Source organism: Pleurodeles waltl, chromosome 12, assembly GCF_031143425.1.
Source record: "Pleurodeles waltl isolate 20211129_DDA chromosome 12, aPleWal1.hap1.20221129, whole genome shotgun sequence".
In the NCBI taxonomy this organism is placed as follows: Eukaryota; Metazoa; Chordata; class Amphibia; order Caudata; family Salamandridae; genus Pleurodeles; species Pleurodeles waltl.
Genome location: NC_090451.1, coordinates 2,468,259 through 2,488,863, shown reverse-complemented (window position 1 = coordinate 2,488,863; position 20,605 = coordinate 2,468,259). Strand labels below are relative to the sequence as shown.

Genomic DNA, 20,605 nt, shown 5'->3' with positions numbered 1-20,605 from the left:
CAAACACATTGTAATAGTATGATTTGGTCTTGGATATGCAAAGCTTTCCTACATGTAGTGCGTCTAAAGCTAACTTCCCTTGTTCTCTAATTGCACTATAACCGTCCCTACTAGCAAAGGCCCGTTGCTGTAATCCTTCCTCTAGTTTACCCTTCAATGCCCTTCTTCTCTCTTCCGTGTGATCTAAAAAGCTTTTCTCTACAGGTGTAAGCAAACATGTCAAATTATTGTGGTGTGCATAAGATGTACTAATTGTTAATGTTGCCTGAAAGAATCCTTTAACTAACTTTATGCTATAGTACTTAGCTACCCCACTCACATCCTCTATGATAGGCACATTAGAAAACACAAGATCATGATTTGAGTAAAAATATTGAATCTCTTCCTGGTTCTAGAATCTTGTTAGTAACAGACTACAACGTATCCCATATGTTAATGACAGTCTATGAGAGGTAACCCCCTCTTGTACCGAAACAGGAATCTGTGTACACACAAAACAATCTTTTGCATCCATTGTGTCAACATACTCTCTCAGCAAGCGATAGAAAACATCAGTGGATAGTTCCCCTTTCGAGTTAGTTCCCTCATGCAAGTATCTTGTATCCAGCTCAAACCTCTCCCAGGCTGTTAGTGCAGTGGTAGTCTCAGGAATTGTAGCATTGTTAGTCCCACTTTTATCCATTAGTGTCATACTCACAACCACGACCCTAATGAACATTTATTACATGAACCTTTTTTGCAAAAGTGTTTGGTTCAAGTAAACTTAAAGTGTTGGGATTGAAGCCCACGGCTCCAGAGAGACTGGAGCCTAAATCTAGCCAGTTTAGCCTGCTCAGCCACGCTACCTCACATGTACAAGCTCACAACTATAGTAACTTGGCCAAACACTGTGGACACCCGCTGTGGTGACCTGGCTATGCAGGGTAACGCAGCATTCACCGACAGTTGAGCGAGTTACAGGTGAAAAGCAAAGTATAATAACTGTCTGCATATAATATATGTCTTTCCTTTTTTATTCTTCTTCCCCATTGTATGTTTGCTCTCTGCTTTAGAAAGGCGAGCTGTCATCACTGCAAGGAAACGTATCACACAGCGTTCTACTGTTTACACTCACTGAACTTTCAGCATCACAGTGACCCCTCTCGTCGCCTCTATAGTTAGACTTCAAGACAGCTGGTTTGTTTACCGATACAATTCTTGTCACCTGAGGTTGTGGTTTTTTAAAATAAGAAGGCTCGGTGCCACTGTCTGGCTACCCTTATATATATACGTCACCACTTTACATAGTCTCACCTCTCGCTATGTGGATCGTAGGTGCAGAAGGCAGAGAGTGAGACACTGATGCAGACAAAATACGTTTGTGAGTTGAAAAATACTGGCAGCAGTGGGATTCGAACCCACACCTCCAAAGAGACTGGAGCCTTAATCCAGCGCCTTAGACCGCTCGGCCACACTACCATGTGCAAACCTGTTTCTGTAAGCTTTCTGAAGTGAGATGTTCTGTTCTATAGGGGAGTTGGAGAATAAGGGTGTATAGCCTGTGAAGTGATCCTAGGAAAGTCAACGCCAACAGCAGCAGACACGTGATACATTCAGTAGGTCAGGATTGGCCCCGGGCCATGGGAGGTGTCAGGGAGCGCCAGTCCTGAGAGTCCGTAGGAAGACAACCCTTACATTGGCGTCCCGCACGCGCTGCTTCTCTTTCTTTAAGGATAAGGAATCAAACTATCTACGTCCCTCAACTTACCAACCCTCCGCCTCAGGAAAGATTTTGCGATTCATGAGCAGAACCCAGCTGGCACTGTTTACAGTAATGCCTAAGCACAGTACTCAACTGAGCGGTGTTTCCAAACTGAGCCGTTGTACTGCCGGAAATACCATGGGATATGTCATTTAACTTTCTCATAAAATAGGGTTAACCCAGCCCTACCACATACTAAAAACTAAAGACGGAACAATAAACCGACGAGAATGGGATTCGAACCCACGCGTGCAGAGCACAATGGATTAGCAGTCCATCGCCTTAACCACTCGGCCACCTCGTCTTGAAAACACCATGTTTCAGGAGTACAAAATATGGTAGCCAAAATGTGTTCTATTAGGTGATAGTTGTCTAAACATAATAAAGAGCACATATTTACAGATTGTTATGGTAACTTGTTGTCTTCAGCTTTGCTCTATACGACCTTGTTGTCCATCCCTACTTCAGCTTGAATTTATATGTTAAATGTAATGTAATCATGAAAATTACACTTTCCAAACGTGTTCTATCCATATGTGATGTATTATCACACTACCCTCAAATGAGCTAAGATTGCTTTAATTCAGTTGTACGTGGATTTAAAGTGCAATATCATACAAATATTGTACTGGTATGGCGCTTTCGAGTCTCTAGGTGTCAGTTATTGGTGGTGTGCTTACATGTCAACATTAGGCAGCAAATAGTACACAATTAAGGAAAACTGCCTTCCCATTTAATGTGCATTGTTCTGCAAAAAGTTTTAAGTAGGAGAAAGTAAAACTTAGTTTATAAAACCACCTAAACTGGGAGTATTGCCGCTACAGCTATGACACTTCAGTTTAAAAACGTACGTGCATCAACAAGAAATATTTTTGCGCTAAATAAATTGCTGTCCGACTACTCACGTAATGCATAAAACTGAGGCAGTCGTAATTACAATACATTGAAGTAATATTTTGGTAGTTTTTGTTGACGATGACTCCGCAGCAAGCGATCAGATTACTTTTTATTAGTGAAGGCGCGTCAGAGCCTTGATAAGTAAACTTACAAGGAGACACGCCTAGGTCGATGAACCTTTTAGACCAGGTTCGGGGACTTCCCAGTACGAGATGTCTTTTGGCATCGCAAATCAATAGATCAATATCTCAACAACAATCGCAATAAATAATCAGCATGCTAATCAATAACCTTTAATGAGAGTCAATAAAGTGAACACACCATGATCGTTCAGTCATGAATAACCACACCAATTTAGTTAAGTGTTAGGATATTTATTTCCCTACTGGTTACAATCTAAACTCATTTCTGTTAATCTCATCAGCAATTCATCTCATTAGTAACTCTTCAGATTTGCAATTAGAAACGCAATTAATCAATGCATAGAGAATATTCACTCAGTATTAACACATAATTATTAAGAAGCAACTTAGCAAAGTCTCAGTAGTGCATGGTTCAACAAAGCAAGAACTCAGTCATTTGTCTATTTGCGGCAGATTTTAGTGAACACCTTAAATAACCTCGTATTAGCATCAGCATGTTGGGCTTCATGCAAAACTATTTAGCAAACACAAATTTGGAAAACATCTAACTATGGCCTCTATCAAAGAGCAGTTGGTACCTAGAAAGAAAAGGCAAACAGACAATTACAATTTTCATCAGATAGTTACCCATCCAACGGATCAGCAAACAGCGTCAGTCTTCGTTCTCGGGACATCAGTCGTTTGCATCATCAGCAAAGAAAGGACAGGGCAAAGTATCAGTATGGCATTGCTAAGGAACAAGAACTTCCCTCATATAGAGGAGAAGTAAGTATCAGGTAAGGAATAAGTAAAGGGTGGTTTAGAGTAACAGGGCGAACAAACGGCAAAGTCTCAAACGAAATGGCCTAAATGGCTCAGTAGAATGGCAAAGAATGGCTTGGAGTGGAATGTCCAATAAATGCCTGATTTCTCCTCGGGTCATGTGGTTAAATCAAAACTGTCTAATTTACTTCTAATTCCTCAATGGATAATCATTGGTGCATCGCCATCTCTGTCCAATAATCTTCACCAGAGTATTACACAAACCACAGTTCTCATGTCGTTGATTGGCCCATGTTATTGACGTTTTCATCGGTTGGAATGTCAGGTAAGAAAAGTTACATTTTACGCTACAGTCAGTAGTTCCATTGTTTTCTCCTACTCCAGGCAGCCTTGCACCTGTTACAAATTACCCTGTTGCATTCAGCAAGAATGTCTCCTTGAACAAGTAGGGTCCCATGTGAAAGAATTTACTACAGCTACACTCATCTCTAGCTTCTGGGGAAGTACAGTTTCATGTCCTTCAGGAAAATAGCACATTGCACGTTAGAAAAAGACAGTTCAATATGAGACCAGGCAGCTAGGCACAGACCTGCGCTAAACTAAGGCCTACTGCTTAATGAACAAACTCCTAATACATAACTCCAATTTTGATATGTTAATACAAATTAAAAACATTAGTACATAATTAATTCAGCATTAATAACTTTCATTAGTCTTCGTATACATTGGTACTCACTCCCCGTGGGCACATTTCAAACGTGTGCATTATTTCTACGTTAACACATTTTTTATGCAGCTTCATTACACAATATATTGTAAGCTTTTCATGTTAATATTAATTTTAAAAGACACACTCCAGCAATCCCTCCTCTGATGACTCTTGTCATCACACAAATCTTCCCTACTAATTTTACATACTAAAATTCCCTCATATCAATCTCTTCCCTTCTTGGTTTCCCCTTTGATCTTGCCCTGAATAATTTTTCCCTTTGTTTTTCTTCCCTCCTCCTATTATTTTTCGCCATCTTCAATTTTATTCTTTTACTAATTTTACATGCCACCCATGATCCAAATAAGCAATCTATAACAATCAATATCCCCTGTATTATTTTAGACAATATCCCATGCCAAATGTTACTAATCCAATTTCCCACTGAAGCAAATCCTTTCCCAACCTTTTTCCAAACACCTGGTTCTTTCAAATCCTTCAAGTCCGTACTATCCCTAGTCAAGTTAGTAAGCATACTTCTAATCTCATTACTATTATCTGGTATGTAAGCGCAACAATTACACCCATTGAGCAATCTACAAACTCTGCCATTTTTCACTAAAAGAATGTCTAAAGCAAGCCTGTTTTGAAGAGTCATAGCCCCCTCCGCAGCAAGTTCAGTATCCATCAGGAGTATAGCCCCTGAAAAGTTTGTCAGCATGTTATCCTCAATAGTAGACAACTTTTGAATCTTTATGGAGTTCACAATAACTCCCACTGAAGAAATTATCGTCCCAAATATGTCTCCTACTACACCAGCAGCAGTCTCTTTCTTATGTCTAGTACGATGTAATTCAGACAATTTTGGTAACCTTTTCAAATCGTCAAGTTGATATATCTTTGGGAAAACTATCCCCAAATAACATGTCCCATACTATCCCTTTGGAAGACGGTAATTAGCATTAAGTCCACATATATAATAAATCCCGGGGATTGCTGGATCCTGTCCATTTAACATGAACGTCCATTTACTCTGAAACAAAAACACACGCTTACATTCACTCATTCCCACAAACACATTGTAATAGTATGATTTGGTCTTGGATATGCAAAGCTTTCCTACATGTAGTGCGTCTAAAGCTAACTTCCCTTGTTCTCTAATTGCACTATAACCGTCCCTACTAGCAAAGGCCCGTTGCTGTAATCCTTTCTCTAGTTTACCCTTCAATGCCCTTCTTCTCTCTTCCGTGTGATCTAAAAAGCTTTTCTCTACAGGTGTAAGCAAACATGTCAAATTATTGTGGTGTGCATAAGATGTACTAATTGTTAATGTTGCCTGAAAGAATCCTTTAACTAACTTTATGCTATAGTACTTAGCTACCCCACTCAAATCCTCTATGATAGGCACATTAGAAAACACAAGATCATGATTTGAGTAAAAATATTGAATCTCTTCCTGGTTATAGAATCTTGTTAGTAACAGACTACAACGTATCCCATATGTTAATGACAGTCTATGATAGGTAACCCCCTCTTGTACCGAAACAGGAATCTGTGTACACACAAAACAATCTTTTGCATCCATTGTGTCAACATACTCACTCAGCAAGCGATAGAAAACATCAGTGGATAGTTCCCCTTTCGAGTTAGTTCCCTCATGCAAGTATCTTGTATCCAGCTCAAACCTCTCCCAGGCTGTTAGTGCAGTGGTAGTCTCAGGAATTGTAGCATTGTTAGTCCCACTTTTATCCATTAGTGTCATACTCACAACCACGACCCTAATGAATATTTATTACATTAACCTTTTTTGCAAAAGTATTAGGTTCAAGTAAACTTAAAGTGTTGGGATTCAAGCCCACGGCTCCAGAGAGACTGGAGCCTAAATCTAGCCAGTTTAGCCTGCTCAGCCACGCTGCCTCACATCTACAAGCTCACAACTATAGAAACTTGGCCAAAGACTGTGGACACCCGCTGTGGTGACCTGGCTATGCAGGGTAACGCAGCATTCACCGACAGTTGAGCGAGTTACAGGTGAAAAGCAAAGTATAATAACTGTCTGCATATAATATATGTCTTTCCTTATTTATTCTTCTTCCCCATTGTATGTTTGCTCTCTGCTTTAGAAACGCGAGCTGTCATCACTGCAAGGAAACGTATCACTACTGTTTACACTCACCGAACTTTCAGCATCACAGTGACCCCTCTCGTCGCCTCTATAGTTAGACTTCAAGACAGCTGGTTTGTTTACCGATACAATTCTTGTCACCTTAGGTTGTGGTTTTTTAAAATAAGAAGGCTCGGTCCCACTGTCTGACTACCCTTATATATATACGTCACCACTTTACATAGTCTCACCTCTCGCTATGTGGATCGTAGGTGCAGAAGGCAGAGAGTGAGACACTGATGCAGACAAAATACGTTTGTGAGTTGAAAAATACTGGCAGCGGTGGGATTCGAACCAACGCCTCCAAAGAGACTGGAGCCTTAATCCAGCGCCTTAGACCGCTCGGCCACACTACCCTGTGCAAACCTGTTTCTGTAAGCTTTCTGAAGTGAGATGTTCTGTTGTATAGGGGAGTTGGAGAATAAGGGTGTATAGCCTGTGAAGTGATCCTAGGAAAGTCAACGCCAACAGCAGCAGGCACGTGATACATTCAGTAGGTCAGGATTGGCCCCGGGCCATGGGAGGTGTCAGGGAGCGCCAGTCCTGAGAGTCTGTAGGAAGACAACCCTTACATTGGCGTCTCGCACGCGCTGCTTCTCTTTCTTTAAGGATAAGGAATCAAACTATCTACGTCCCTCAACTTACCAACCCTCCGCCTCAGGAAAGATTTTGTGATTCATGAGCAGAACCCGGCTGGCGCTGTTTACAGTAATGCCTAAGCACAGTACTCAACTGAGCGGTGTTTCCAAACTGAGCCGTTGTACTGCCGGAAATACCATGGGATATGTAATTTAACTTTCACCTAATATAGGGTTAACCCAGCCCTACCACATACTAAAAACTAAAGATGGAACAATAAACCGACGAGGATGGGATTCGAACCCACGCGTGCAGAGCACAATGGATTAGCAGTCCATCGCCTTAACCACTCGGCCACCTCGTCTTCAAAACACCATGTTTCAGGAGTACAAAATATGGTAGCCAAAATGTGTTCTATTAGGTGATAGTTGTCTAAACATAATAAAGAGCATATATTTACAGATTGTTATGGTAACTTGTTGTCTTCAGTTTTGCTCTATACGACCTTGTTGTCCATCCCTACTTCAGCTTGAATTTATATGTTAAATGTAATGTAATCATGAAAATTACACTTTCCAAACGTGTTCTATCCATATGTGATGTACTATCACACTACCCTCAAATGAGCTAAAATTGCTTTAATTCAGTTGTACGTGGATTTAAAGTGCAATATCATACAAATATTGTACTGGTATGGCGCTTTCGAGTCTCTAGGTGTCAGTTATTGGTGGTGTGCTTACATGTCAACATTAGGCAGCAAATAGTACACAATTAAGGAAAACTGCCTTCCCATTTAATGTGCATTGTTCTGCAAAACGTTTTAAGTAGGAGAAAGTAAAACTTAGTTTATAAAACCACCTAAACTGGGAGTATTGCCGCTACAGCTATGACACTTCAGTTTAAAAACGTACGTGCATCAACAAGAAATATTTTTGCGCTAAATAAATTGCTGTCCGACTACTCACGTAAAGCATAAAACTGAGGCAGTCGTAATTACAATACATTGAAGTAATATTTTGGTAGTTTTTGTTGACGATGACTCCGCAGCAAGCGATCAGATTACTTTTTATTAGTGAAGGCGCGTCAGAGCCTTGATAAGTAAACTTACAAGGAGACACGCCTAGGTCGATGAACCTTTTAGACCAGGTTCGGGGACTTCCCAGTACGAGATGTCTTTTGGCATCACAAATCAATAGATCAATATCTCAACAACAATCGCAATAACTAATCAGCATGCTAATCAATAACCTTTAATGAGAGTCAATATAGTGAACACACCATGATCTTTCAGTCATGAATAACCACACCAATTTAGTTAAGTGTTAGGATATTTATTTCCCTACTGGTTACAATCTAAAGTCATTTCTGTTAATCTCATCAGCAATTCATCTCATTAGTAACTCTTCAGATTTGCAATTAGAAACGCAATTAATCAATGCATAGAGAATATTCACTCAGTATTAACACATAATTATTAAGAAGCAACTTAGCAAAGTCTCAGTAGTGCATGGTTCAACAAAGCAAGAACTCAGTCATTTGTCTATTTGCGTCAGATTTTAGTGAACACCTTAAATAACCTCGTATTAGCATCAGCATGTTGGGCTTCATGCAAAACAATTTAGCAAACACAAATTTGGAAAACATCTAACTATGACCTCTATCAAAGAGCAGTTGGTACCTAGAAAGAAAAGGCAAACAGACAATTACAATTTTCATCAGATAGTTACCCATCCAACGGATCAGCAAACAGCATCAGTCTTCGTCCTCGGGACATCAGTCGTTTGCATCAGCAGCAAAGAAAGGACAGGGCAAAGTATCAGTATGGCATAGCTAAGGAACAAGAACTTCCCTCATATAGAGGAGAAGTAAGTATCAGGTAAGGAATAAGTAAAGGGTGGTTTAGAGTAACAGGGCGAACAAACGGCAAAGTCTCAAACGAAATGGCCTAAATGGCTCAGTAGAATGGCAAAGAATGGCTTGGAGTGGAATGTCCAATAAATGCCTGATTTCTCCTCGGGTCATGTGGTTAAATCAAAACTGTCTAATTTACTCCTGATTCCTCAATGGATAATCATTAGTGCATCGCCATCTCTGTCCAATAATCTTCACCAGAGTTTTACACAAACCACAGTTCTCATGTCGTTGATTGGCCCATGTTATTGACGTTTTCATCGGTTGGAATGTCAGGTAAGAAAAGTTACATTTTACGCTACAGTCAGTAGTTCCATTGTTTTCTCCTACTCCAGGCAGCCTTGCACCTGTTACAAATTACACTGTTGCATTCAGCAAGAATGTCTCCTTGAGCAAGTAGGGTCCCATGAGAAATAATTTACTACAGCTACACACATCTCTAGCTTCTGGGAAAGTACAGTTTCATGTCCTTCAGGAAAATAGCACATTGCACGTTAGAAAAAGACAGTTTAATATGAGACCAGGCAGCTAGGCACAGACCTTCGCTAAACTAAGGCCTACTGCTTAATGAACAAACTCCTAATACATAACTCCAATTTTGATATGTTAATACAAATTAAAAACATTAGTACATAATTAATTCAGCATTAATAACTTTCATTAGTCTTCGTATACATTGGTAGCCACTCCCAGTGGGCACATTTCAAACGTGTGCATTATTTCTACGTTAACAAATTTTTGATGCAGCTTCATTACACAATATATTGTAAGCTTTTCATGTTAATATTAATTTTTAAAGACACACTCCAGCAATCCCTCCTCTGATGACTCTTGTCATCACACAAATCTTCCCTACTAATTTTTCATACTAAAATTCCCTCATATCAATCTCTTCCCTTCTTGGTTTCCCCTTTGATCTTGCCCTGAATAATTTTTCCCTTTGTTTTTCTTCCCTCCTCCTATTATTTTTCGCCATCTTCAATTTTATTCTTTTACTAATTTTACATGCCACCCATGATCCAAATAAGCAATCTATAACAATCAATATCCCCTGTATTATTTTAGACAATATCCCATGCCAAATGTTACTAATCCAATTTCCCACTGAAGCAAATCCTTTCCCAACCTTTTTCCAAACACCTGGTTCTTTCAAATCCTTCAAGTCCGTACTATCCCTAGTCAAGTTAGTAAGCATACTTCTAATCTCATTACTATTATCTGGTATGTAAGCGCAACAATTACACCCATTGAGCAATCTACAAACTCTGCCATTTTTCACTAAAAGAATGTCTAAAGCAAGCCTGTTTTGAAGAGTCATAGCCCCCTCCGCAGCAAGTTCAGTATCCATCAGGAGTATAGCCCCTGAAAAGTTTGTCAGCATGTTATCCTCAATAGTAGACAACTTTTGAATCTTTATGGAGTTCATAATAACTCCCACTGAAGAAATTATCGTCCCAAATATGTCTCCTACTACACCAGCAGCAGTCTCTTTCTTATGTCTAGTACGATGTAATTCAGACAATTTTGGTAACCTTTTCAAATCGCCAAGTTGATATATCTTTGGGAAAACTATCCCCAAATAACATGTCCCATACCATCCCTTTGGAAGACGGTAATAAGCATTAAGTCCACATATATAATAAATCCCGGGGATTGCTGGATCCTGTCCATTTAACATGAACGTCCATTTACTCTGAAACAAAAACACACGCTTACATTTACTCATTCCCACAAACACATTGTCATAGTATGATTTGGTCTTGGATATGCAAAGCTTTCCTACATGTACTGCGTCTAAAGCTAACTTCCCTTGTTCTCTAATTCCACTATAACCGTCACTACTAGCAAAGGCCCGTTGCTGTAATCCTTTCTCTAGTTTACCCTTCAATGCCCTTCTTCTCTCTTCCGTGTGATCTAAAAAGCTTTTCTCTACAGGTGTAAGCAAACATGTCAAATTATTGTGGTGTGCATAAGATGTACTAATTGTTAATGTTGCCTGAAAGAATCCTTTAGCTAACTTTATGCTATAGTACTTAGCTACCCCACTCACATCCTCTATGATAGGCACATTAGAAAACACAAGATCATGATTTGAGTAAAAATATTGAATCTCTTCCTGGTTATAGAATCTTGTTGGTAACAGACTACAACGTATCCCATATGTTAATGACAGTCTATGATAGGTAACCCCCTCTTGTACCGAAACAGGAATCTGTGTACACACAAAACAATCTTTTGCATCCATTGTGTCAACATGCTCACTCAGCAAGCGATAGAAAACATCAGTGGATAGTTCCCCTTTCGAGTTAGTTCCCTCATGCAAGTATCTTGTATCCAGCTCAAACCTCTCCCAGGCTGTTAGTGCAGTGGTAGTCTCAGGAATTGTAGCATTGTTAGTCCCACTTTTATCCATTAGTGTCATACTCACAACCACGACCCTAATGAATATTTATTACATGATTCTTTTTTGCAAAAGTATTTGGTTCAAGTAAACTTAAAGTGTTGGGATTCAAGCCCACGGCTCCAGAGAGACTGGAGCCTAAATCTAGCCAGTTTAGCCTGCTCAGCCACACTACCTCACATATACAAGCTCACAACTATAGTAACTTGGCCAACCACTGTGGACACCCGCTGTGGTGACCTGGCTATGCAGGGTAACGCAGCATTCACCGACAGTTGAGCGAGTTACAGGTTGAAAGCAAAGTATAATAACTGTCTGCATATAATATATGTCTTTCCTTATTTATTCTTCTTCCCCATTGTATGTTTGCTCTCTGCTTTAGAAACGCGAGCTGTCATCACTGCAAGGAAACGTATCACACAGCGTTCTACTGTTTACACTCACTGAACTTTCAGCATCACAGTGACCCCTCTCGTCGCCTCTATAGTTAGACTTCAAGACAGCTGGTTTGTTTACCGATACAATTCTTGTCACCTTAGGTTGTGGTTTTTTAAAATAAGAAGGCTCGGTCCCACTGTCTGGCTACCCTTATATATATATGTCACCTCTTTACATAGTCTCACCTCTCGCTATGTGGATCGTAGGTGCAGAAGGCAGAGAGTGAGACACTGATGCAGACAAAATACGTTTGTGAGCTGAAAAATACTGGCAGCGGTGGGATTCAAACCCACGCCTCCAAAGAGACTGGAGCCTTAATCCAGCACCTTAGACCACTCGGCCACACTACCCTGTGCAAACCTGTTTCTGTAAGCTTTCTGAAGTGAGATGTTCTGTTGTATCGGGGAGTTGGAGAATAAGGGTGTATAGCCTGTGAAGTGATCCTAGGAAAGTCAACGGCAACAGCAGCAGGCACGTGATACATTCAGTAGGTCAGGATTGGCCCCGGGCCATGGGAGGTGTCAGGGAGCGCCAGTCCTGAGAGTCCGTAGGAAGACAACCCTTACATTGGCGTCCCGCACGCGCTGCTTCTCTTTCTTTAAGGATAAGGAATCAAACTATCTACGTCCCTCAACTTACCAACCCTCCGCCTCAGGAAAGATTATGTGATTCATGAGCAGAACCCGGCTGGCGCTGTTTACAGTAATGCCTAAGCACAGTACTCAACTGAGCGGTTTTTCCAAACTGAGCCGTTGTACTGCCGGAAATACCATGGGATATGTCATTTAACTTTCACATAAAATAGGGTTAACCCAGCCCTACCACATACTAAAAACTAAAGACGGAACAATAAACCAATGAGGATGGGATTTGAACCCACGCGTGCAGAGTACAATGGATTAGCAGTCCATCGCCTTAACCACTCTGCCACCTCATCTTCAAAACACCATGTTTCAGGAGGACAAAATATGGTAGCCAAAATGTGTTCTATTAGGTGATAGTTGTCTAAACAATTAAAGAGCATATATTTACAGATTGTTATGGTAACTTGTTGTCTTCAGCTTTGCTCTATACGACCTTGTTGTCCATCCCTACTTCAGCTTGAATTTATATGTTAAATGTAATGTAATCATGAAAATTACACTTTCCAAACGTGTTCTATCCATATGTGATGTACTATCACACTACCCTCAAATGAGCTAAGATTGCTTTAATTCAGTTGTACGTGGATTTAAAGTGCAATATCATACAAATATTGTACTGGTATGGCGCTTTCGAGTCTCTAGGTGTCAGTTATTGGTGGTGTGCTTACATGTCAACATTAGGCTGCAAATAGTACACAATTAAGGAAAACTGCCTTCCCATTTAATGTGCATTGTTCTGCAAAAAGTTTTAAGTAGGAGAAAGTAAAACTTAGTTTATAAAACCACCTAAACTGGGAGTATTGCCGCTACAGCTATGACACTTCAGTTTAAAAACGTACGTGCATCAACAAGAAATATTTTTGCGCTAAATAAATTGCTGTCCGACTACTCACGTAATGCATAAAACTGAGGCAGTCGTAATTACAATACATTGAAGTAATATTTTGGTAGTTTTTGTTGACGATTACTCCACAGCAAGCGATCAGATTACTTTTTATTAGTGAAGGCGCGTCAGAGCCTTGATAAGTAAACTTACAAGGAGACACGCCTAGGTCGATGAACCTTTTAGACCAGGTTCGGGGACTTCCCAGTACGAGATGTCTTTTGGCATCACAAATCAATAGATCAATATCTCAACAACAATCGCAATAACTAATCAGCATGCTAATCAATAACCTTTAATGAGAGTTAATAAAGTGAACACACCATGATCTTTCAGTCATGAATAACCACACCAATTTAGTTAAGTGTTAGGATATTTATTTCCCTACTGGTTACAATCTAAAGTCATTTCTGTTAATCTCATCAGCAATTCATCTCATTAGTAACTCTTCAGATTTGCAATTAGAAACGCAATTAATCAATGCATAGAGAATATTCACTCAGTATTAACACATAATTATTAAGAAGCAACTTAGCAAAGTCTCAGTAGTGCATGGTTCAACAAAGCAAGAACTCAGTCATTTGTCTATTTGCGTCAGATTTTAGTGAACACCTTAAATAACCTCGTATTAGAATCAGCATGTTGGGCTTCATGCAAAACAATTTAGCAAACACAAATTTGGAAAACATCTAACTATGGCCTCTATCAAAGAGCAGTTGGTACCTAGAAAGAAAAGGCAAACAGACAATTACAATTTTCATCAGATAGTTACCCATCCAACGGATCAGCAAACAGGGTCAGTCTTCGTCCTCGGGACATCAGTCGTTTGCATCATCAGCAAAGAAAGGACAGGGCAAAGTATCAGTATGGCATAGCTAAGGAACAAGAACTTCCCTCATATAGAGGAGAAGTAAGTATCAGGTAAGGAATAAGTAAAGGGTGGTTTAGAGTAACAGGGCGAACAAACGGCAAAGTCTCAAACGAAATGGCCTAAATGGCTCAGTAGAATGGCAAAGAATGGCTTGGAGTGGAATGTCCAATAAATGCCTGATTTCTCCTCGGGTCATGTGGTTAAATCAAAACTGTCTAATTTACTCCTAATTCCTCAATGGATAATCATTGGTGCATCGCCATCTCTGTCCAATAATCTTCACCAGAGTTTTACACAAACCACAGTTCTCATGTCGTTGATTGGCCCATGTTATTGACGTTTTCATCGGTTGGAATGTCAGGTAAGAAAAGTTTCATTTTACGCTACAGTCAGTAGTTTCATTGTTTTCTCCTACTCCAGGCAGCCTTGCACCTGTTACAAATTACACTGTTGCATTCAGCAAGAATGTCTCCTTGAGCAAGTTTGGTCCCATGAGAAAGAATTTACTACAGCTACACACATCTCTAGCTTCTGGGAAAGTACAGTTTCATGTCCTTCAGGAAAATAGCACATTGCACGTTAGAAAAAGACAGTTTAATATGAGACCAGGCAGCTAGGCACAGACCTTCGCTAAACTAAGGCCTACTGCTTAATGAACAAACTCCTAATACATAACTCCAATTTTGATATGTTAATACAAATTAAAAACATTAGTACATGATTAATTTAGCATTAATAACTTTCATTAGTCTTCGTATACATTGGTAGCCACTCCCCGTGGGCACATTTCAAACGTGTGCATTATTTCTACGTTAACACATTTTTTATGCAGCTTCATTACACAATATATTGTAAGCTTTTCATGTTAATATTAATTTTAAAAGACACACTCCAGCAATCCCTCCTCTGATGACTCTTGTCATCACACAAATCTTCCCTACTAATTTTACATACTAAAATTCCCTCATATCAATCTCTTCCCTTCTTGGTTTCCCCTTTGATCTTGCCCTGAATAATTTTTCCCTTTGTTTGTCTTCCCTCCTCCTATTATTTTTCACCATCTTCAATTTTATTCTTTTACTAATTTTACATGCCACCCATGATCCAAATAAGCAATCTATAACAATCAATATCCCCTGTATTATTTTAGACAATATCCCATGCCAAATGTTACTAATCCAATTTCCCACTGAAGCATATCCTTTCCCAACCTTTTTCCAATCACCTGGTTCTTTCAAATCCTTCAAGTCCGTACTATCCCTAGTCAAGTTAGTAAGCATACTTCTAATCTCATTACTATTATCTGGTATGTAAGCGCAACAATTACACCCATTGAGCAATCTACAAACTCTGCCATTTTTCACTAAAAGAATGTCTAAAGCAAGCCTGTTTTGAAGAGTCATAGCCCCCTCAGCAGCAAGTTCAGTATCCATCAGGAGTATAGCCCCTGAAAAGTTTGTCAGCATGTTATCCTCAATAGTAGACAACTTTTGAATCTTTATGGAGTTCATAATAACTCCCACTGAAGAAATTATCGTCCCAAATATGTCTCCTACTACACCAGCAGCAGTCTCTTTCTTATGTCTAGTACGATGTAATTCAGACAATTTTGGTAACCTTTTCAAATTGTCAAGTTGATATATCTTTGGGAAAACTATCCCCAAATAACATGTCCCATACTATCCCTTTGGAAGACGGTAATAAGCATTAAGTCCACATATATAATAAATCCCGGGGATTGCTGGATCCTGTCCATTTAACATGAACGTCCATTTACTCTGAAACAAAAACACACGCTTACATTCACTCATTCCCACAAACACATTGTCATAGTATGATTTGGTCTTGGATATGCAAAGCTTTCCTACATGTAGTGCGTCTAAAGCTAACTTCCCTTGTTCTCTAATTGCACTATAACCGTCACTACTAGCAAAGGCCCGTTGCTGTAATCCTTTCTCTAGTTTACCCTTCAATGCCCTTCTTCTCTCTTCCCTGTGATCTAAAAAGCTTTTCTCTACAGGTGTAAGCAAACATGTCAAATTATTGTGGTGTGCATAAGATGTACTAATTGTTAATGTCGCCTGAAAGAATCCTTTAACTAACTTTATGCTATAGTACTTAGCTACCCCACTCACATCCTCTATGATAGGCACATTAGAAAACACAAGATCATGATTTGAGTAAAAATATTGAATCTCTTCCTGGTTATAGAATCTTGTTAGTAACAGACTACAACGTATCCCATATGTTAATGACAGTCTATGATAGGTAACCCCCTCTTGTACCGAAACAGGAATCTGTGTACACACAAAACAATCTTTTGCATCCATTGTGTCAACATACTCACTCAGCAAGCAATAGAAAACATCAGTGGATAGTTCCCCTTTCGAGTTAGTTCCCTCATGCAAGTATCTTGTATCCAGCTCAAACCTCTCCCAGGCTGTTAGTGCAGTGGTAGTCTCCGGAATTGTAGCATTGTTAGTCCCACTTTTATCCATTAGTGTCATACTCACAACCACGACCCTAATGAATATTTATTACATGAACCTTTTTTGCAAAAGTATTTGGTTCAAGTAAACTTAAAGTGTTGGGATTCAAGCCCGCTGCTCCAGAGAGACTGGAGCCTAAATATAGCCAGTTTAGCCTGCTCAGCCACGCTACCTCACATCTACAAGCTCACAACTATAGTAACTTGGCCAAACACTGTGGACACCCGCTGTGGTGACCTGGCTATGCAGGGTAACGCAGCATTCACCAACAGTTGAGCGAGTTACAGGTGAAAAGCAAAGTATAATAACTGTCTGCATATAATATATGTCTTTCCTTATTTATTCTTTTTCCCCATTGTATGTTTGCTCTCTGCTTTAGAAACACGAGCTGTCATCACTGCAAGGAAACGTATCACACAGCGTTCTACTGTTTACACTCACTGAACTTTCAGCATCACAGTGACCCCTCTCGTCACCTCTAAAGTTAGACTTCAAGACAGCTGGTTTGTTTACCGATACAATTCTTGTCGCCTTAGGTTGTGGTTTTTTAAAGTAAGAAGGCTCGGTCCCACTGTCTGGCTACCCTTATATATATATACGTCACCACTTTACATAGTCTCACCTCTCGCTATGTGGATCGTAGGTGCAGAAGGCAGAGAGTGAGACACTGATGCAGACAAAATACGTTTGTGAGTTGAAAAATCCTGGCAGCGGTGAGATTCGAAACCACGCCTCCAAAGAAACTGGAGCCTTAATCCAGCGCCTTAGACCGCTCGGCCACACTACCCTGTGCAAAACTGTTTCTGTAAGCTTTCTGAAGCGAGATGTTCTGTTGTATAGGGGAGTTGGAGAATAAGGGTGTATAGCCTGTGAAGTGATCCTAGGAAAGTCAACGCCAACAGCAGCAGGCACGTGATACATTCAGTAGGTCAGGATTGGCCCCGGGCCATGGGAGGTGTCAGGGAGCGCCAGTCCTGAGAGTCCGTAGGAAGACAAACCTTACATTGGCGTCCCACACGCGCTGCTTCTCTTTCTTTAAGGATAAGGAATCAAACTATCTACGTCCCTCAACTTACCAACCCTCCGCCTCAGGAAAGATTTTGTGATTCATGAGCAGAACCCGGCTGGCGCTGTTTACAGTAATGCCTAAGCACAGTACTCAACTGAGCGGTGTTTCCAAACTGAGCCGTTGTACTGCCGGAAATACCATGGGATATGTCATTTAACTTTCACATAAAATAGGGTTAACCCAGCCCTACCACATACTAAAAACTAAAGACAGAACAATAAACCAACGAGGATGGGATTCGAACCCTCGCGTGCAGAGCACAAAGGATTAGCAGTCCATCGCCTTAACCACTCGGCCACCTCGTCTTCAAAAACGCCATGTTTCAGGAGTACAAAATATGGTAGCCAAAATGCGTTCTATTAGGTGATAGTTGTCTAAACATAATAAAGAGCATATATTTACAGATTGTTATGGTAACTTGTTCTCTTCAGCTTTGCTCTATACGACCTTGTTGTCCATCCCTACTTCAGCTTGAATTTATATGTTAAATGTAATGTAATCATGAAAATTACACTTTCCAAACGTGTTCTATCCATATGTGATGTACTATCACACTACCCTCAAATGAGCTAAGATTGCTTTAATTCAGTTGTACGTGGATTTAAAGTGCAATATCATACAAATATTGTACTGGTATGGCGCTTTCGAGTCTCTAGGTGTCAGTTATTGGTGGTGTGCTTACATGTCAACATTAGGCAGCAAATAGTACACAATTAAGGAAAACTGCCTTCCCATTTAATGTGCATTGTTCTGCAAAAAGTTTTAAGTAGGAGAAAGTAAAACTTAGTTTATAAAACTACCTAAACTGGGAGTATTGCCGCTACAGCTATGACACTTCAGTTTAAAAACGTACGTGCATCAACAAGAAATATTTTTGCGCTAAATAAATTGCTGTCCGACTACTCACGTAATGCATAAAACTGAGGCAGTCGTAATTACAATACATTGAAGTAATATTTTGGTAGTTTTTGTTGACGATGACTCCGCAGCAAGCGATCAGATTACTTTTTATTAGTGAAGGCGCGTCAGAGCCTTGATAAGTAAACTTACAAGGAGACACGCCTAGGTCGATGAACCTTTTAGACCAGGTTCGGGGACTTCCCAGTACGAGATGTCTTTTGGCATCACAAATCAATAGATCAATATCTCAACAACAATCGCAATAACTAATCAGCATGCTAATCAATAACCTTTAATGAGAGTCAGTAAAGTGAACACACCATGATCTTTCAGTCATGAATTTCCACACCAATTTAGTTAAGTGTTAGGATATTTATTTCCCTACTGGTTACAATCTAAAGTCATTTCTGTTAATCTCATCAGCAATTCATCTCATTAGTAACTCTTCAGATTTGCAATTAGAAACGCAATTAATCAATGCATAGAGAATATTCACTCAGTATTAACACATAATTATTAAGAAGCAACTTAGCAAAGTCTCAGTAGTGCATGGTTCAACAAAGCAAGAACTCAGTCATTTGTCTATTTACGTCAGATTTTAGTGAACACCTTAAATAACCTCGTATTAGCATCAGCATGTTGGGCTTCATGCAAAACAATTTAGCAAACTCAAATTTGGAAAATATCTAACTATGGCCTCTATCAAAGAGCAGTTGGTACCTAGAAAGAAAAGGCAAACAGACAATTACAATTTTCATCAGATAGTTACCCATCCAACGGATCAGCAAACAGCGTCAGTCTTCGTCCTCGGGACATCAGTCGTTTGCATCATCAGCAAAGAACGGACAGGGCAAAGTATTAGTATGGCATAGCTAAGGAACAAGAACTTCCCTCATATAGAGGAAAAGTAAGTATCAGGTAAGGAATAAGTAAAGGGTGGTTTAGAGTAACAGGGCGAACAAACGGCAAAGTCTCAAACGAAATGGCCTAAATGGCTCAGTAGAATGGCAAAGAATGGCTTGGAGTGGAATGTCCAATAAATGCCTGATTTCTCCTCGGGTCATGTGGTTAAATCAAAACTGTCTAATTTACTCCTAATTCCTCAATGGATAATCATTGGTGCATCGCCATCTCTGTCCAATAATCTTCACCAGAGTTTTACACAAACCACAGTTCTCATGTCGTTTTCATCGGTTGGAATGTCAGGTAAGAAAAGTTACATTTTACGCTACAGTCAGTAGTTCCATTGTTTTCTCCTACTCCAGGCAGCCTTGCACCTGTTACAGATTACACTGTTGCATTCAGCAAGAATGTCTCCTTGAGCAAGTAGGGTCCCATGAGAAAGAATTTACTACAGCTACACACATCTCTAGCTTCTGGGAAAGTACAGTTTCATGTCCTTCAGGAAAATAGCACATTGCACGTTAGAAAAAGACAGTTTAATATGAGACCAGGCAGCTAGGCACAGACCTTTGCTAAACTAAGGCCTACTGCTTAATGAACAAACTCCTAATACATAACTCCAATTTTGATATGTTAATACAAATTAAAAACATTAGTACATAATTAATTCAGCATTAATAACTTTCATTAGTCTTCGTATACATTGGTAGCCACTCCCCGTGGGCACATTTCAAACGTGTGCATTATTTCTACGTTAACACATTTTTTATGCAGCTTCATTACACAATATATTGTAAGCTTTTCATGTTAATATTAATTTTAAAAGACACACTCCAGCAATCCCTCCTCTGATGACTCTTGTCATCACACAAATCTTCCCTACTAATTTTACATACTAAAATTCCCTCATATCAATCTCTTCCCTTCTTGGTTTCCCCTTTGATCTTGCCCTGAATAATTTTTCCCTTTGTTTGTCTTCCCTCCTCCTATTATTTTTCACCATCTTCAATTTTATTCTTTTACTAATTTTACATGCCACCCATGATCCAAATAAGCAATCTATAACAATCAATATCCCCTGTATTATTTTAGACAATATCC

The 20,605-nt window shown here is 39.7% G+C and overlaps 7 non-coding genes across 7 annotated transcripts; all 7 read right to left on the bottom strand.

Moving 5' to 3' along the window:
• Nucleotides 1-1,376: 1,376 nt before the first annotated feature.
• TRNAL-AAG (transfer RNA leucine (anticodon AAG)) lies at nucleotides 1,377-1,458 on the bottom strand. Its single transcript has one exon. It is a non-coding gene; the product is annotated as a tRNA-Leu (tRNA).
• A 505-nt stretch (nucleotides 1,459-1,963) lies between these two features.
• Nucleotides 1,964-2,045, bottom strand: TRNAS-GCU (transfer RNA serine (anticodon GCU)). Its single transcript has one exon. It is a non-coding gene; the product is annotated as a tRNA-Ser (tRNA).
• Nucleotides 2,046-6,690: 4,645 nt separating this feature from the next.
• TRNAL-AAG (transfer RNA leucine (anticodon AAG)) lies at nucleotides 6,691-6,772 on the bottom strand. Its single transcript has one exon. It is a non-coding gene; the product is annotated as a tRNA-Leu (tRNA).
• Nucleotides 6,773-7,277: 505 nt separating this feature from the next.
• Nucleotides 7,278-7,359, bottom strand: TRNAS-GCU (transfer RNA serine (anticodon GCU)). Its single transcript has one exon. It is a non-coding gene; the product is annotated as a tRNA-Ser (tRNA).
• Nucleotides 7,360-12,013: 4,654 nt separating this feature from the next.
• On the bottom strand, nucleotides 12,014-12,095 carry TRNAL-AAG (transfer RNA leucine (anticodon AAG)). The gene has a single exon. It is a non-coding gene; the product is annotated as a tRNA-Leu (tRNA).
• Nucleotides 12,096-12,600: 505 nt separating this feature from the next.
• Nucleotides 12,601-12,682, bottom strand: TRNAS-GCU (transfer RNA serine (anticodon GCU)). Its single transcript has one exon. It is a non-coding gene; the product is annotated as a tRNA-Ser (tRNA).
• Nucleotides 12,683-17,924: 5,242 nt separating this feature from the next.
• On the bottom strand, nucleotides 17,925-18,006 carry TRNAS-GCU (transfer RNA serine (anticodon GCU)). Its single transcript has one exon. It is a non-coding gene; the product is annotated as a tRNA-Ser (tRNA).
• Between the last annotated feature and the right edge of the window lie 2,599 nt (nucleotides 18,007-20,605).